At 44.0% G+C, this 18437-nt stretch overlaps 1 protein-coding gene across 4 annotated transcripts in view; it reads right to left on the minus strand.

Annotated features, from left to right (window-relative positions):
• KLHL24 (kelch like family member 24) overlaps positions 1-8269 on the minus strand; it is a 50863-nt gene extending 42594 nt beyond the window's left edge. For 2 of the 4 annotated variants that reach the window (XM_023187486.1, XM_023187489.1), the window contains exons 1-2: positions 8136-8263; positions 382-444 (exon numbers count right to left, since the gene is read on the minus strand). The gene's annotated coding sequence lies outside the window, so the exon portion shown is untranslated. Of the gene's footprint in view, positions 1-381; positions 445-8100 lie in introns of all 4 variants that reach the window. The other 2 variants (XM_023187487.1, XM_023187488.1) reach the window with 2 other exon arrangements.
• Positions 8270-18437: the final 10168 nt, after the last annotated feature.

Here is an 18437-nt window from a genome sequence, read left to right on the forward strand (position 1 = left end):
ATTGAACCATTATAGCATTTTTGCAAATATCACAGCAGAATTATTCCCATCAAGAAAAAGTAAACAAGTAAGTAGGCATCTCTAAACAAAATTAGTAGGAAAAGCTTCTTTCCAAAGAAACACAATGACTGAAAGTTGTATCTACATAAGTTAATGGATATAAGTTGATCAGACAGGAATGAGGCTCTCAGGAAAGCACAGAAGAGTGGGTAAATATTTAGTAACAGAAATGATTGTCACACTGCCGTTTTTTGTGATCTTAAGGATAGAGTTGTGCCTTGTTACTCTGATTGGCTTAACTGATCTCTGGTTAAAGAAAGGAAAATGGTTTAAATTCTCTAATAACAACGTTTAGATAGTTTATACATACTATAAATATACCTTTTTAGCATTTGATTGATCAAAGCCCCAGTCAAAATATGTGTGTTGTTTTAATTTCCACACCTAAAATAAAGGAAGAATAACAACATATAAATCAGATAGTTGTCAGTTCATGTACAGCTGTCATTATTTACTAATATGTTGAACAAAGTTTTTAGTAAATTCTAGTTTCTGACTGCAGTTCATTTTTGTATAAAAATAATTAGTGAGTAACATCTCCTTAAAGCAAATTAATAATTTAATGCTATTTTACATAACTAGTTTTCTTATTTATCAACTTCCTTGACAGTTTTTTTGTTTGTTTGTTTGTTTTTTGAGACTGAGTTTCACTTTTATTTCGCAGGCTGGAGTGCAATGGCACGATCTTGGCTCACCACAACCTCCGCTTCCCAGGTTCAAGCAATTCTCCTGCCTCAACCTCCCAAGTAGCTGGGATTACAGGCATGTGCCACCATGCCCAGCTAATTTTATATTTTTAGCAGAGACAGGGTTTCTACATGTTGGTCAGGCTGGTCTTGAACTCCTGACCTCAGGTGATCCACCTGCCTCATCCTCTCAAAGTGCTGGAATTACAGGCATGCGCCACCGCGCCCGGCACTTGACAGTTTTATCCTAGAGTGTTATCCTGCAGTAAAATTTCTTGAGTGAAAAATGAGTAAAAGAAAATTCATGTCAATAGCAAGCTAATGGTAGCACTGAAAAAACATGTATTCTGTGATAATTCTGCATTGGATATTTGAAGAGTGTCTGGAAATTGATGTTTCATCCAAGTTTGGGGCCATTAAGTAATTCTAAGAGTTAGCAAATAATTGTTTTTTAATCTTTTAATATATAAATGTATATTTCCTCCGCCTTGAATCTTATAGAAACTTAATCCCCATATCCCATAGAAACCAACTAATTCAGCACAATTCCTTTTATTTATTTATTTATTTGGTGGAAAGGGAGAAGAGGAATGCTTAAGAGAAAATACCAGAACCTTCAGCTGTGTACAGAATAGCAATAGTATTTAAACACAAGTGGTTCTGGTTTCTGGCCCAGATATCTTTAAATAGAACTTGTAAATTCTTAACAAGTTTAGACAAATTCAAAAATTCATTCCAAAACCAAATATAAATGACCTTTTTTAAAAAACGTATACACACAAACACATATGTATACCAGACTGTGTTATGATCATGAAGTGAATGCTAGCCTGTGTTTCCTTACTTTCAGAAGTGAGCCTGACTTGTATGTACCCTTGGTAAAAAAAATATTGCAACTAGGGCAAATTTGGGAATTGTTACTCCCAGCTAAGTAAATCTTCCTTCCCAATGGACAATAAGATCCTGAATCAATGTAGGGATTCAGGTCAATTCAGGAAACATTTACAAAGAACCTAGTCTATATCTGTCACTGGGTGGCAAATACTGGATTCAGATCCAATTTTGGACTCTGTGGGGTTGGCTAAGAGTAGAGCCAAACAAGAACTCCAAGACTGGTACTAAAATAGATTCAAATTCTTAGCAGGTGCAGACTGGAATATAGCCTTTCATAACCGATCTGGTCTAGAATTATACCTTATGGGGTAGAAAGCATAAGGCAATTCACGTGGGCATTTTCTATGGATTTTTAGGTAATACCAACCTGATCGGTAAGAGTAAGGGATGGAAGAGAGAGGGTACAAAGTCTGAAGGAGATATGTAATATCAGAATCAATCTACAGCGTGAGTTTACTGAAACAAGCTTATGTTTCCTTTAGCATGCAGAAATTCTATACAAAGAGGTTACTAACAGCCTTAAAGATAGTATGGATTAATGAGGGGCTTCTAAAAACTAATACCAGAAAATGAAGGAACCAACAACATCCTGACTAGCGTAGCCCCTAAAACTTATAGTAGTGAACTGCTGCATGCTATATTCTACGCTACTCCATTTTCTCAAAGTTAACCTTGAAAGAACACCACAGGAGATGACAAGAAAGTTTAACCAAGAGGTTTATCTTGAAAGATATATAGTAACTCAAAAGAAGGAAAGCCAGAAAATAATTGCAATATAGTAAATCTTTTTTTTTTTTTTTTTTGAGACGGTCTCACTCTGTTGCCAGGCTGGAGTGCAGTGGCGTGATCTTGGCTCACTGCAACCTTTGCCTCCTAGGTTCAAGTGATTCTCCTGCCCCAGCCTCCCGTGTAGCTGGGACTACCGATGCGTGCCACCACGTGTTTTCAGTAGAGACAGGGTTTTACCATGTTGGCCAGGATGGCCTCAATCTCTTGACCTCGTGATCCACCTGCCTCGACCTCCCAAAGTGCTGGGATTACAGGCGTGAGCCACCATGCCCGACCAGTACATCTTTTATTTTAAAAATAACCAGAAAATTATATATAATAAGGTACTATACAAAACCAAGCAAATTTTTATACATTTCAGATATTTTCACCCTATAGTCTCAAAAGCTAATTTATTGGATTTTTTTAATATCAAAATTTTTTTAAAAATTATTTTGCACTATCAAAATTTCAGTTTAAAGAATTACTCTGCAGCAGTGGTTCCTGAACCATGTTTTACAAATGTAATGTTTAAAGCCCAGCCTTCAAGCTATTTTCAACATTTCCAGTTTCTTAATGGAACCACCATGACCATATTTACCCACCATGAGATAACAGAAACTGGCTGGGTGAGGTGGCTCATGCCTGCAGTCCCAGCACTTTGAGAGGCTGACGCAGGCGGATCACGAGGTCAAGGGTTCAAGACCAGCCTGGCCAACATAGTGAAACCCCATCTCTACTAAAAATACAAAAACATTAGCCGGGTCTGGTGGCAGGCACCTGTAATCCCAGCTACTCGGGAGGCTGAGGCAGGAGAAAAGCTTGAACCCAGAAGGCGGAGCTTGCAGTGAGCCGAGATGGCACCACTGCACTCCAGCCTGGGCAACAGAGTGAGACTCTGTCTCAAAAAAAAAAAAAAAAAAGAAAGAAAAAGTAACAGAAACCAACTAAAACCTTGAGTTTCTTTGGATAGAATGATAGCAAGTAGGGATTATCCCATGTTTATTAGAACCTCAAATGGGCAATACACTGTATGACTTTGCTTGATGAGAAACAAAAGAGATAGCTGTTGATGACAAATTTAGGAAAGCTTAAACAATGTGTCAGACTAAGCAATATGGTTCTTTAACTAAAGAAGAATACTACTGTCTCTTAAATCACAGGAAAAAAAAACCCGAATTTCTCCAGTGTTTCTCTCCCTCAACTTAAAACTTCTGGCTACTGATATTCTCCAACCCTAAAGCATTGGAGGGTTGCTACTCATGCATCTGACTAGACCTGATGTGTAAATTTAATGTTTGGTTTTATCCTGCTAACGTTTAAGTATTTAATGCATTGTTTTATTCTATAATCAAAATACCTATGGATATATGATATAGTTATGTTTTCTGATAGCAAAATGGTTTCGGTTTTTTATTTATTTTTGAGATGGAGTCTCACTCTGTCACCCAGGCTGGAGTGCAGTGGCACAATCTTGGCTCACTGCAACCCCCACCTCCCGGGTTCAAGTGATTCTCCTGCCTCAGCCTCCCGAGTAGCTAGGATTACAGGAGCGTGCTACCACACCAGGATAATATTTTCTGTGTTTTCTTTTTTTTTTTTAGTAGAGATGGGGTTTCACTACGTTGGCCAGGCTGGTCTCCAACTCCTGACCTCGTGATCCACCTGCCCCCGTCTCCGAAAGTGCTGGGATTACAAGCGTGAGTCACCACGCCCGGCCTGGTTTTGGTTTTTTAATTAAAATTAAATCTGCAAGGATGCCAGCAAAGAGCTCTGCCACCTGAACAAATTTGAGATTTTTTTTTTTTTTTTTTTTTGAGACAGAGTCTCGCTCTGTTGCCAAGCTGGAGTGCAGTGGCCGGATCTCAGCTCACTGCAAGCTCCGCCTCCTGGGTTCACACCATTCTCCTGCCTCAGCCTCCCGAGTAGCTGGGACTACAGGCGCCTACCACCACACCCAGCTAATTTTTTGTATTTTTAGTAGAGACGGGGTTTCTCCGTGTTAGCCAGGACAGTCTCCATCTCCTGATCTCGTGATCTGCCCGCCTCGGCCTCCTAAAGTGCCGGGATTACAGGCGTGAGCCACTGTGCCTGGTCACAAATTTGAGATCTAATATTTTACATGACTTCTCTATGAATAAAAGCACGTAGTCAGTATATATTTACCTTAGTGGTGACACTAATTATTTACAGTGGTAGCATTTGGAAACCTCAGTTAAGAGTAAAGCCCATCTATTTTTTTTTTTTTTTTTTTTTTTTTTTGAGATGGAGTTTTGCTCCTGTTGCCCAGGCTGGAGTGCAATGGCGAGATCTCAGCTCACTGCAACCTCTGCCTCCAGAGTTCAAGTGATTCTCCTGCCTCAGCCTCCCAAGTAGCTGGGATTACAGGCGCCCGCTGCCACATCCAGCTAATTTTTGTATTTTTAGTAGAGATGGGGTTTCACCACGCTGGCCAGGCTGATCTTGAACTCCTAACCTCAGGTTATCCGCCTGCCTCAGCCTCCCATAGTGCTGAGATTACAGGCGTGAGCCACCAAACCCAGCCAAAGCCCACTTTTAAAACATCAGTTTAGTAGTCTTTAAGATGTGTCAAACGTTGAAAAATTTTAACTCTGGGGTGACAAATATAGGCAGAGTGCCAAACTCTTCAACTGAAAAAAGTTTGCTTAACTATTGTATTGTTTATTTTTTGAGACAGGGTCTCACTATGTTGCCCATTCTGTTCTCAAACTCCAGGGCTTAAGAGATTCTCCTGCCTCAGCCTCTGGAGTAGCTGGGATGACAAGCAAGCACTTAATGTGTTTTTAATAGGAGAAACAATAGCGGTTTTTAAATGTCAATAGTTGTCAAGTGGCTATATACTCTCTAGTTGTTTCAGTCACACCAGAAATAAATTATACAAAAATGCATTTTTCATATGTACACTTGTGAAGATATTTACTTACATTTTTCCATTATACAGTCCGTACCCAAATATTTATTGAAAAAAGTGTCCCAAATTTCTAGGTAAGAGAAAAGTTTAGACAAAAACAACTGTGGTCACTTATTTGATAAATAGTATTTATTTTTCACAGGCTTGACCTCTGGGTTTTAATGAAATGGGAGAAAAACAAGGAAGTTAAAAAAAAAGTTACCGAAAAAGCATTAAGGTTCAACAACCTGGACGAAAGCCAGGAAAGTTTAGGTTAAAGCTGGTAGTCAGCCCTAACTCAGAATATTATTTCTTCTTCCTGTTGAGAGACTTAAGTTGCTGGCTTTGTTTGAATAAGCAAGCCTTTACTGAGTGATGGTTTTACTTCTTCAAAAGTTTAGATGATTGCATTTTTTACTTATTTAGATACATTAAATACTCTCAATGCACAAGTGATGAGGCGGTTCTGATCACAGGAGCTGCTCATTCCGGTGTAACCATCTCCTCTGGAATTCTAAAGAATGCATAACCAATGGGAACTGTTCATATTCCATTCTTGCTTCATCCAGGGGAGCTCAAACTTCCTTCTACAAAATAAGTATTAAGTCTCTGCCAGGCACGGTGGGTCACGCCTGCAATCCCAGCACTCTGGGAAGCTGAGGCAGGCGGATCACCTGAGGTCAGGAGTTCAAGACTAGCCTGGACAACATGGTGAAACCCCGTCCCTATTAAACATACAAAAACTAGCCGGGCGTGGTGGCGGGAGCCTGTAATCCCAGCTACTCGGGAAACTGAGGCAGGAGAATCGCTTGAACCCGGGAAGCGGAGACTGCAGTGAGCTGAGATGGCCTGAGTGACAGTGAGACCACTCCACTCCAGCCTGGGTGACCGAATGAGACCTTGTCTCAAAAACAAAACAAGTGTATTAAGTCTTGAGTGAATTCCTACATCTGCAGGAGAAGAAAATCTGAGAAAACGCAAATACCCTATTAACTCAAGAGAACAGAAAAACCATTTTCAACACACTATGGCTAAAAATGATTGGTCTTAATTACCGTCACCTTAATTTATAATTTTATAATGACACAGTTGCAACCCACTTCTCAAACATTTTAAATTACCACGGGAATTAAAACATAGAAGTGTGTGACCTAGAATCCCTCAAACAAGGAAAACAACTCATCCAAGATGAGTATGGAAGAATCTTTACCTTTTAGGGGAGTATCTTTAAACTATCTTTTTTAAATAGTAGAAATCTGCTTTTAAATCTCAGCCAACAACAAGCAGATTTTAAATCTATTTTACAACCCTAATAAAAATCAACCTCTTAGCTGGTGGACCCAGTCTGTAGCTGCAAATACAAAGACGTGATTTTTGAAAAGCTGCCCACAAGAGCAAGTGATTAATCATTAAAATCCACTAAAATCAATTGTGAACAGCCACTGCCTCAGGGGCGACCGCGGGGCCCCCTAAGATGTGGCACTGTGATCTATATTTAGCTATCTAAACACGTTTACAGAACTGGCAACAACGAATTCGCAGGACTTCCTGAGCACCACCCCGGCAGATAACGCGACACTTGTTAAAGGGTGTTAATTTTCCGGTCCTCGGAGGGCGGGCCACGGCTGCCGACCGCTGCGTGCCCAGAACTGCCTGCAGGATCAGGCAGCAGCCGCGGCAGCCACGGAGGCTCCCAGCCACCCGCAGCAGGGGCGGGAGCGCGCTCCGCCCGCATCCGCGCCGCCAGGCTCCACTACGGCCGCAGCTGCAAGAGAAGCGAGAGCGCGCGCTCCCGCGCGTCCTACAGATCACCTTCAAGGGGGCGGGAAGAATGGCCCCGGACAGGCCCACCTAGTGACAATGAAAACTCGCCAATAAAAACTCGAACTCGCCCTCGGGTACCGCCCACAAGCCGCCGCAGGCGCCCAATCCCCGCCGCGTTAACAGTCTTAGCCCGGGGTGTCCAGAACTTGGGGGCGGGTCCATTAGGAACTAAATTAAGAAATCGAGTCCTGGAGTGGTGAGAAGGTGGGGAGGTTAGGCGGGGACTGGGCCGGCTGAATGCCCGCTCCCCCGCCCTCCCCGGCTCCCCGGGGACGGCCGCAGCTAGCCCGGTGTCGCGATCGTGGTAAACAAAGGCTCGCAGGGGACGGGGGCGGGGGTAACGGTCAGGTGACAGTGCCGAGCGCATTTCGCAATCGCTTTAATGGGGCTTCGCTGGCCCGCTGCCCCCGGGAACCCCACCTTGACCCCGACATTCCTCCCGGACAGAACCGACAGTCGTCCCACCAAACGGGAAGGCTGGATTTGAGGCGGTCCCACTCCCCCGCACTTCCTGAAATAAAAAGCGGCGCCCCGTTCGCAGCCCATCGGCAACAAGCAGCACCCGTCTGCCCAGCCGCCAACCCCGGCGGCGCTCGGCCCCGCGGCGACTAGGCGACCGTACCTGCGGCTACCCCCAGTCCCGGCGGCCACCCCCTCCCACCTCGCCCTTGCCAGGCCGCGCCAGCCGCGCCACGGTTCCCGGCCGCAGTGCCAGGAGGCGCAGGCGCCCTCCCTCAGGGCTGTAGCTACCGAGCGGGGAGGAAGAACCCCCAGGGAGACCTGGAGGCCCCTCGCCTCAGAAAGGGGCCCTGCAGGCCAGCTGCAGCCTCTCCGCAGACCGCCAATCTGGCTCCGAGAGGCCGGCCGCCGCTGGCTGCCTTCCCGCAGACACCCCGGTGGTCAGGACCGCCGCCGCCCCTCCGCCCCTGAGGACTCAGACTCTGGCCGGTTCCTCGCCTTTCGGCCGGTCCCGGAGCTGTCACCCCCGGTACCTCTCGGCGAAGGCTGGAAGCAGCCAGCAGCGGCGAACCCCGCGGTTCCTCAGCCGCCGGCGGCACAGCGCACTCTCCAGCGCCGGCGTCTTCTCCAGCCACCAGTCTCTGCCGCAGCTCACAACAAAGGAAACATGTGACCCTCCGGGCCAAAACACTGAGCGTCACCGACCCCTGGCCAATCCGGGTGGGCGTCCTCCGCCCCGGGGAACCCCGGGAGATGTAGTTCTCGCTTCCCGGTGGCCTCCGGGGCCACCCGGGGCTCCAGCTATGGGGTGGGTGTCGGGCGCCCAGGAGGACTAGACCCACTCCAAGGGCTGCTGACTCAAAAACACTTTGTTTCAAGTAGAGATAGTTAAAAAAAAATGCCTTTTGTGTAAGGAGCCGAGTGAGAAGCCAGAGTCTTTTGTTTCTTTCCCTCAAAGGCCCCTGCCACGTCCCAAGGAAAAAGCCCGCGATCAGCCCCTTCGGCTTTAAAGCTTGGGTAGAAGCTTAGAGAGCTTTTTGTTTGACCCTTTGATAGACAATCGGAAATCAGGCCTGAGGGCCTGAAGGGTGGACGAAACTAAAACCCTAGTCCCTAGAAGGAGCATGGAAAACCACCTCTTTTTTTGATAAAGCTGTTACTGTCACTGGTATCAAATCCTAGGTTACCTTTTTATTTTAAACGCACAAGCACGTCGACCAAAGCTGTCACAAATCCCTGTTTTCCAAGGTAGATGGAGTCCCTAAAGGGCATTAGTTTGTCGTTTTGTGTCTGTAAGCTTTTTGTTTTGTTTTGAGACAGAATGGCGCTATCTAGGCTCACTGCAACGTCTGCCGAGTTCACGCCATTCTCCTTCCTTAGAGTAGCTGAGGCCACAAGCGCCCGCCAACACGCCCAGGTAATGTTTTGTATTTTTAGTAGAGATTGTGTTGGCCAGGCTGGTCTTGAACTCCTGGCCTCAAGTGATCCGCTCTCCTTGGCCTCCCACAGTGCTAGGATTACAGGCATGAGCCACTGCTCCCCGCCTGCAAGTATTCTTTTAAAGGATGAATATGCCTCCTGATTTTGCAACCATTTAACTAGTTTTTGGTTTCTGATACCAAATGAAAAAATCTCTATCTTCTACATGTCAAGAATACAGTCGTGCCTCTATTAAATTAGGGGTTGTGTTCCGATGACGAAATGACCAGAGGTGGAAATAATATGGAAGGCCTATATACAGGCCTTTTAAACATACTTTTTAGGCCTCTTTTCCATCTCTTATTCAATTATTTGAGCTATTTCTTCTGGTATTTATATATTTCCAAATAATGTATGACTATTTCCTATTAAGGAAGCTATCCTTCTCATAATCTGGTTAAATCGTTACTGTTTATGCTAATGAGACCATGTATTTATTATTCATTGTTGAGACAAATCATATACAATTTCCCGTCTTGTATGGCTTTTGGTTTTCCTTGGAGTTTTAATAATTGGCCTCTTTCTTTGCTTATTTTATTATGGATCTATCACAATGTCCTCTCAGTTTCTCTAAAACGATAAAATCCTTTCAGTACCACTCCATATAATCAAACCCATCAGATAATCCATCGTGTGTGTGTGTGTGTGTGTGTGTGTGTGTGTGTGTGTGTGTGTGTATCTGTACTTTCTTCTCAGAGTCATTGGTCCGCAGTTCCAATGAGTGTTTGGGAAGCTTGCTTCTTTCTCTTGGGTCTTCCTTTCTCCAGCATCCTAGCATTTTCTTCTGTGATTTCGAGCGTTGCCTCATATTTTGGTAGAGCACATTCCTCTTAAATAGCTTCCTAAGAAAATGTCCATGAGAAGTAAATCTTTTTGTACTTTTCATGTCTAAAAATATCATCACTCTATTTTACCTTTGAATGATGATGTTGCCTAGTCATACAATCTACATTATAAATTATGTTTATTCAGGATTTCGAAGATACTTTATTAACACCTAGATTCCAGTATTGCTGTCAAGAAGTACAATGCTGTTCTTATACTGATTTTTTGTATTTGTTGATGTGTGCTTAATAATTCCCACTCCTCAGGAGGTAGCTGTTGAATAGGTTCACGTGATCTTCTCTTAGCAGCTCCTTATGACCTCCCCAGGCTCACGGATTAGCCTTCTTCAGTTTTGTTATTCCTTGTGGTTTGAGAAAATTTCTGGACTTTGGAACTTTTTATTTACTTATTTATTTATTTTTAATTTATTTTTATTTTTGAGACGGAGTCTCACTCTGTCGCCCAGGCTGGAGTGCAGTGGCGTGATCTCGGCTCACTGCAACCTCCACCTCCTGGGTTCAAGCAATTCTCCTGTCTCAGCCTCCCGAGTACCTGGGACTACAGGTGCCTGCCACCACACCCAGCTAATGTTTGTATTTTTAGTTTGTATTTTCACCATATTGGTCAGGCTGGTCTTGAACTCCTGACCTCAAGTGATCTGCCAGCCTTGGTGTCCCAAAGTGCTGGGATTACATGTATGAGCCGCTGCACCCGGCCTGGACTTTGGAACTTGATCCTTCCAGTTTTGAATAGTCACAGCTGACCTGGATGTTGTTGATGTTGTCACACTTTACCTTGTTCTCCACCTGATTACTTTTATGCATGTATTTCTTCATTATGGTTTAGGCCAGAAGTTTATCGTCCTCCTGTGTAGGAATTTGGGGGTCGTAGGAAGATCTTGACTTAACACCTCAGGATTCTTTACACATTTACAGTGGGAAAATCTGGTGATGTAAGCGACAGAATAAGGATGTGCTTTGGCTCAAGCCAGGTTGAGGGGTACCTTTGTGACTTTTACTTTAAAGGGACTCAGGGAGCAGGAACGTCTGGGGATGTGCAGAAGCACATGGCGTTAAGCTGGGCCGGGGCCCTGAGGTGAGAGACAGGCCACGAAGCACCTAGTAGGTCATCTCTACCTTCATAAACTCCCAACTCTCTGATAATACATACAAGGTCCTTCTTGATGGACCCTAGGGCCTACCTCTGCAGCTGGAACACAACCTCAGTGGACTACCTACAGTTGCCGAGAGGACTGTTGCTCTCTCCGTCTCCAGACCATTCCCAGCCATAGCCTGCTCCCTTTGCATCTTATGCCCCTCCTTCCCTTCACCCCATTCACTAGGCTAGTTCCTGCTCCTCCTTCCAGGAGGCAGCTTGGGAGTTGCTCTCTTGGGAACTCTCCTTTCCCCCCATTTCCCCCTGGGCTAAGTATTTTCCTTCTATCTTCCCACAGTAGCCTGTCCTTATCTCTTTCCCAGCAGTTATCACACTAATTTTCCAGGTTTATAGTATTTTATTTTATTATTTTTTAGAGACAGGTTCTTGCTCTGTTGCCCAGGCTGGAGTGCAGTGCTATGATCTTGGCTCACTGAAACCTTGAACCCCTGGGCTCAAGTGATCCTCCTCTCCCAGCTTCCTGAATAGCTAGAACTACAGGTGCATGCCACCTTGCTTAGCTAATTTTAAAAAGTTTTTTTTTAAAGATGGGGGTCTTGCTATGTTGCCCAGGCTATCACCTTGCAAACAAGACAGCTCCAGAGAACATCATAAATACAATTATCCCTGCCCACCCCACCCCCGCCCCATTTTCCTTCGAACATATTTAACATCCCAGCAAGCCTGCTACACAAATGCTCCCCTCTCTAGAGTGTTGAGTGAAGGGGAAAGCAAACACAATACACCAGCTGCTCAGGCACCAGAGCCTCTTCAGTCTTGAGGGCCACCCCTCCCTCCTTTCGTCTCTGGTGAGGTCAGGTGACGCATTTCTGAAGCCCTATTGGATGAAGAGGTCTGACCCTTCCTAGCCATGTAGATACCAGGAAAAATTTGAATTGCCCTTCTGGAACCCCACTCCCACTCCAGCCCAGCCACTTATGGCCCCACTAGGCCAGGCAAAGCTTGTGATCAAAGATACCAGCATTAAATTTCAAGAAGGAAAGACATAGCTGGAAATTTTTCTGTTTTGAGGTCTGGGTAACAAGGAAATCTGCCACCTGGCAGGTGAGCTCTCCTGACTCCTTCACTGAGCTTTTTCCCTCAAGGGTGCCATCTGCCACAGGGTGTCCTTCCTCACAACTGAAGGAAGAAGTGGGCCTTTCCATCTCATGGGGAGGGGAGGGAAGTGGCAATCCTTGGTTTGTCCCTAAAACTGTCCTTCACTGGTTGAAGTTGATGAGGTGCCAGGCGACTGGTGCCTCCGTGGCCTCAGGATTTTGTGTGTGACCAAACCTACCTAGATGCAGATAAGGTGGTGGCCATCACCGTGAGCCCCAGGTTCTGACTTCAGAGGGGTGAGGCATACCTGCCTGCCTCCTCCACTGTGATGCCAGACCTAGCTACACTCTTTATTCTGACCCACAGACATCTGATTTCATCTCCATATAGAATTCCTGGCCGGGTGTGGTGACTCATTCCTGTAATCCCAGCACTTTGGGAGGCAGAGGCAGAGGCAGGTGGATAACGAGGTCAGGAGATCGAGACCATCCTGGTTAACATGGTGAAACCCCCGTCTCTACTAAAAATACAAAAAATTAGCCAGGCGTGGTGGCAGGCGCCTGTAGTCCCAGGTACTCAGGAGGCTGAGGCAGGAGAATAGCCTGAACCCGGGAGGTGGAGCTTGCAGTGAGCCGAGATCATGCCACTGCACTCCAGCCTGGGCGACAGAGCCGAGACTCTATCTCAAAAACAAAAACAAAAACAGCAACCAAAAAAACCAAACAGAATTCCTGCTGCTGGAATCCCAGCAGGCTTTGACTTTATCCCCAGTTTCTTGCCTCCAAGTTTCCCTGCCTGCATGACACTTAGGAGGCATGCACTAACTTTAACTTGATTTTTCTCTGCTGTGCCTGGCCGTGCTCTCCCTCCAACTGCTTGCAGTTTCTGGGAGTGTGTCTTGTCCACCTGTGGTCTTGATTGCCTGGGGAACCCTCCCAGGAACCCTGTAGTAGGTATGAAGGGAAGGGGTTGGACCTATCCAAGGGTGTCTGCAGCTGACCTCCTACTCTGTTCTTGAAAGACCTCATCCAGTTTCTTAAGAAATCATCTGTTAAGGCTGAAACAACAATCTCCGGCCCAGGAATGATCAATTTAGTAATCTCACCAAGGTTGTGCTCATCGGAGGCTCCCTCTGAAGCACCCATTCAGAACAATCCAACCAGCCAAAAGCTCCAGTGCAGATCTGAGAGCAGTTTCTACACATGGCTAGTCCAGGGACTACCCTAGTCTATGTGGTGCCATTTTCACTCTCTTATATAAACTCAGCAATTTGACACTCATATCCTCTGTCTCCCTCTAAAGACTTAAAATCTCAGTGTTCCTAGTTTAACTTTAAAGTTGAAGAGTCTAGGCTCAAAATTTAGCTTTACTTCTGGTAGCTATACATCCCCAAGTAAATTACTCAATCTTTCTCAGCCTCAGTTTTCTCATCTGTAAAATGGGATAAAAACACTTTATAGAATTGTTATGAGGATTAAATGAGAAAAAAATATTTATCTCATGCCTGGGATGTAACAAATGCTCAATAACAAACAAAGTTGTTGTTGTTACCTTCTCCTCCACCAATTCTATGTCCTCTGTGATTTGTCCTTTGCTTTAAGAACAGGAGAGGTAAAGAAGGAAAGAAATGAAAAGCAAAAGAATATATAACCTCTATTATATACATTTGAAAAACAACCCTGGCGAAATGAAATGATTTTAAAACCTAGAAACCAAAGCCAGCTTTTCTGAACACCCATCCAGGATCCTATCCTCTAAAGAGAGATTGTCAACCAGGTGGAGAGAAGCAATAGCCTCTGTTCTTAAAATATCTACACGCAAAGGCCAAATAACTGAGCTTAAATTTGATTGCCTCTGGGTTGCCTACCAAGGAATGAGGAGTCATGGATTGAGGAAACCTACATTTCTTTCAGTAATCTTTTAACATTAAAAAAAAAAACACACACACAAAAACCCAAAAACTATGTGCATATATGTAGTATTCAAATATTTTTTTAAACATTAAATTTTTTTTTTTTGCCTGATTCATGATCAAAATAAGCACCTGTATTCATTATTGCACAACCTCTTTTGCTTCCAACCCCGGAGTGCTCTGAGACTGGCCTAGAAAACAAGGAGGGCTCCCAGGTCACCAGTACACAGGGACAGAGCCTCTTGACCCCGCTTGTGACAGCATCGCAAGCACATGCCTGACATACTTTGGAAGGCCTGCCTGGTTCTATTGCTGGTACATGAAAGTTTTGCTCCGGCAGCAAATCTCTAAATTTAGATGCTTTTCAGGATGAACTCTGAGTGATCTTTGTCCCGAAGACTAGTAAGAAGTTGGAGGGCACCTTGCTTTTTATTTATTAATTCAAATGCCAGAGCTGATATTTTGTAATGCAAGACTTGTGAAAATTGCCGTATTAATGGAGAATAAAACAAACAAAAAGATTTCTGCTTTATAGTTCTCATAAAAATTTTACCCTGGGTTTGTTTTTATTTGATGTGAGTTAGCAAAGTATTACCATAATCTATTATTATAATATGGTGTTACAATATGATAATACTTTGCAAAGTCATGTGAAATAAAAACAAACCCAGAGTAAAAATTTTTTTTTCCTAGTAACTCTATAGGAGTGTCTTGGGTTAATACAGTTTAGGAATTTTAGCTCTAATATAACGTCTTGATGCGTAAAATTTGCTATTTTAATTGAAGAAACGATACTTTCCCAATAAATTAAGAAGAAATTAAAGACAGAACCTTTAAGGAATGCTGAGTACACTTTGGCAAAGAACCGGCTCCTGGCAAGGCCAGCTCCACAGTATATCTTTATGGAGAGTCAAGAATTTACCTTTGGGCCCGGGTGCAGTGGCTCACACCTGTAATCCTAGCACTTTGGGAGGCTGAGATGGATGGATCACCTGAGGTCAGGAGCTCAAGATCAGCCTGGCCAACATGATGAAACCCTGTCTCTACTAAAAATACAAATATTAGCCAGGTGTGGTGGCACGCACCTGTAGTCCCAGCTACTTGGGAGTCTGAGGCAGGAGAATCACTTGAATCCTGGAGGTGCAGGTTGCAGTGAGCCAAGATCACACCACTGCACTCCAGCCTGGGTGACAGAACGAGACTCTGTCTCAAAACCAAAAAAAGAAAAAAAAAAAAAAGACAAAAGAATATACCTTTGGATTTGGATTCAGATCCTGGCTCTGGTACCACCAAAAGGATAATGTTGGGTGGTTTATTTAACTGCTTTGATTCTTGACTTCTTTGTCTGAAAATAGAATCTAGTAATATCTTCTTCTTATAAGAATTAAATGACAGCTTATTAAAAAAGAGCACCTGGTTCTCAATAAATAGTAGGAATTATTCACTCAAGACATAATGGTGAGTGTAATTCTATCAAGATGCAATGGTTAAGTACTGTTAGGACAGGACATAACGTTGCATTGACATATCCTAGCAAAGGAAGTTTCTTATCAGAGAACATCATGGGGTAATGGAACAAGATACACAGAAAAAGAGAAGGGTTCTGGGGAGCCCCACCGTAACTTTCTCAGCCACTCAGATACCCTGGACAAATCACCTAATTCCCTTGGGTCCTAGTTTCCTCATATCTAAAAGGAGCACTGTTCCTTGCACCCGAGAGAGTGTCAGGCTAAACTATTTCCAAAGGTCTGTTTGATTTTGGAAGTACTGGGTAGTTTTTTGTTTGTTTGAGATGGAGTCTTGCTCTTGTCGCCCAGGCTGGAGTGCAGTGGAGCAATCTTGGCTCACTGCAACCTCCATCTCCTGGGTTCAAGCGATTTTCCTGTCTCAGCCTCCCAAGTAGCTGGGACTACAGGTGCGTGCCACTACGCCTAGCTAATTTTTGTGTTGTTAGTAGAGATGGGGTTTTGCCATGTTGGTCAGACCGGTCTTGAACTCCTGACCTCAGGTGATCCACCCATCTCAGCCTCCCAAAGTGTTGGGATTACAGGAGTGAGCCACAGCGCCCGGCCCGGTACTGGGTAGTTTTTGATTGAAGGAACTTTGGTGGAAAAGTTATTTTGGTCCAAGAAACACCCAATTCAGGACATACCTGAGGGCACATGAATTCTTTGGGAAGGAATTGTGTGGAAGTCAGAGGTTGCAAATGACCAGAAATCAGATTCCAGTTTTGGGAGTGAAAAACCAGCTTTCTAGGCTAATGGGATATGGGGAGGACACAGTTGTTTACTTTGGGATCAAACTGAACCCAGTTCCTACCCCGAACCTTTACAACAATTCTCCCACTACTTAAGTAATGCTGTCCTCAAAGGCTTTCCAAGCCGGGGCGTTGGGGGAGCACCTCTTCCTCTGCAGCCCCCACTGCTCAGGGACAGCCCTGAGCCAACCTGCCCTCCCTCCAAGCCATCCCACTCCTGTACCTAACTGAAGTTTGCCCTGCTCACCGCCCTCCTGGTGGGACACTTGGCCTCCCCTAATTCTGCCCCTAGCTCTTTCTATTTTTAGCTCCCAACTCAGGGACTTTTTAGAATAAACAATCACATGCACTATGACATTTGTGACATTGCTGGCTTGTGCATGCTCCCTGCTATCTTCTCATTAATTATCCCTTGCTTTAAAAAGAATAAATTAATAGTTTTTAAAGTCCCTTCTCCCTCAATTTGAAAGTATTACACATCAGTTGTAGAAAAATTTCTAAAGCATAAAGAACAAACTGGATATCATCTATGGTTTTCTGACCCAAAGACAACTACTATTTAGTCCTTCATATCCATATTTATAGCTTATTTATATCTATTATATGTGCTTTTACATATTTGAGTTTATACTATACAAAATGAACTCATGTCAGTATTTAATAGGTGGTTTTCTGTTCCCTTCTGTCTGGTCTGTCTTGATCGGTTGCCTCTTCCCAGTCCCAATGACATTGATCTGCAACTTGGAGCTAGCTTCTGTCAGCATGTTATTACCAAATATTGAGATACATGAGGGGTTTTATATGCTAAAAAAAAAATGTCCTTGGTGGGGCACGTTGGCTCATGCCTGTAATCCCAGCACTTTGGGAGTCCAAGGCAGGTGGATCACGAGGTCAGGAGATCGAGACCATCCTGGCTATCCCGGTGAAACCTGGTCTCTACTAAAAATACAAAAAAATTAGCTGGACTTGGTGGCAGGCACCTGTAGTCTCAGCTACTCGTAAACCCAGGAGGCGGAGCTTGCAGTGAGCCAAGATTGCGCCACTGCCCTCCAGCCTGGGTGACAGAGTGAGACTCCATCTAAAAAAAAAAAAGTCCTTCTCGAATTTGAAGATGGTTTAAGCTCATCAACTCTGCAGACATGATTCCTAGGACAACTTTATTTTTGCTGTTTTTAAAATTTCTTAATATATAATTGCTTCTGGTGTTCCCCTATATTTTAATTTTTATTTTTATATTCCCCTTTTTCCTTTTTTATGAAAGAGAAATTTATAATAACATTAAAATAAATATTTCATTAAATATTATTCATAATGACATTATGCTATCCATCCAACTAAGTATTTCACATATATTTTTCATAGGCTCAGAATTTGTCTACATACTGCTTTATGTGGTGTTTTTTGTTGTTGTTGTTGTCTGAGACAGTCTCACTCTGTTGCCCAGGCTGGACTGCAGTGGTGAGATCTCGGATCACTGCGCCCTCCACCTCCCAGGTTCAAGCAATTCTCTGCTTCAGCCTCCCGAGTAGCTGGGATTATAAGCTCCCACCACCACGTCTGGCTAATTTTTGTAATTTTAGTAGAGACAGGGTTTCACCATCTTGGCCAGGCTGGTCTTGAACTCCTGACCTCATGATCCATCTGCCTCAGCCTCCCAAAGTGCTGGCATTACAGGTGTGAGCCGCCGCACCAGGCCTATATTGTTGTTTTTTTCACTTAAGACTACTAGGAACATTTTCCATGTTTTATTAGGTCCATCCAATTATCCTGTTTCCTTGACCTCACATTAATAATAACAGTAATAATGGCCAACATTTCCTGAGCACCATTGCAGGTGCTTAAATGCTTTGCCTACATTATCTTATTTAATCTCCACACAACGTCATGAGGTAGTGACTACTATTAGCCGCCCCCATCTGACAAATGGAAAAACTGACAGTTGGAATCCTTAACCAGTTTGCCCAAAAAGTTGAAGTTAAAAAGTCTGACCCTAGGTTTGGTGCTTTCTCTAATCCAGTATACAGTTCTATTTGCTTTATAATGTCCCTTGGTAGATATACTACACTTCATTCAGCTGCTCCATTGGTTTTAGATACTGATGTTGCATCCAGATGGTGTTTTTTCCTCTATTTGCACAACTCTGCAAGG

This window comes from Piliocolobus tephrosceles, chromosome 2 (genome assembly GCF_002776525.5).
Source record: "Piliocolobus tephrosceles isolate RC106 chromosome 2, ASM277652v3, whole genome shotgun sequence".
Taxonomy (NCBI): Eukaryota; Metazoa; Chordata; class Mammalia; order Primates; family Cercopithecidae; genus Piliocolobus; species Piliocolobus tephrosceles.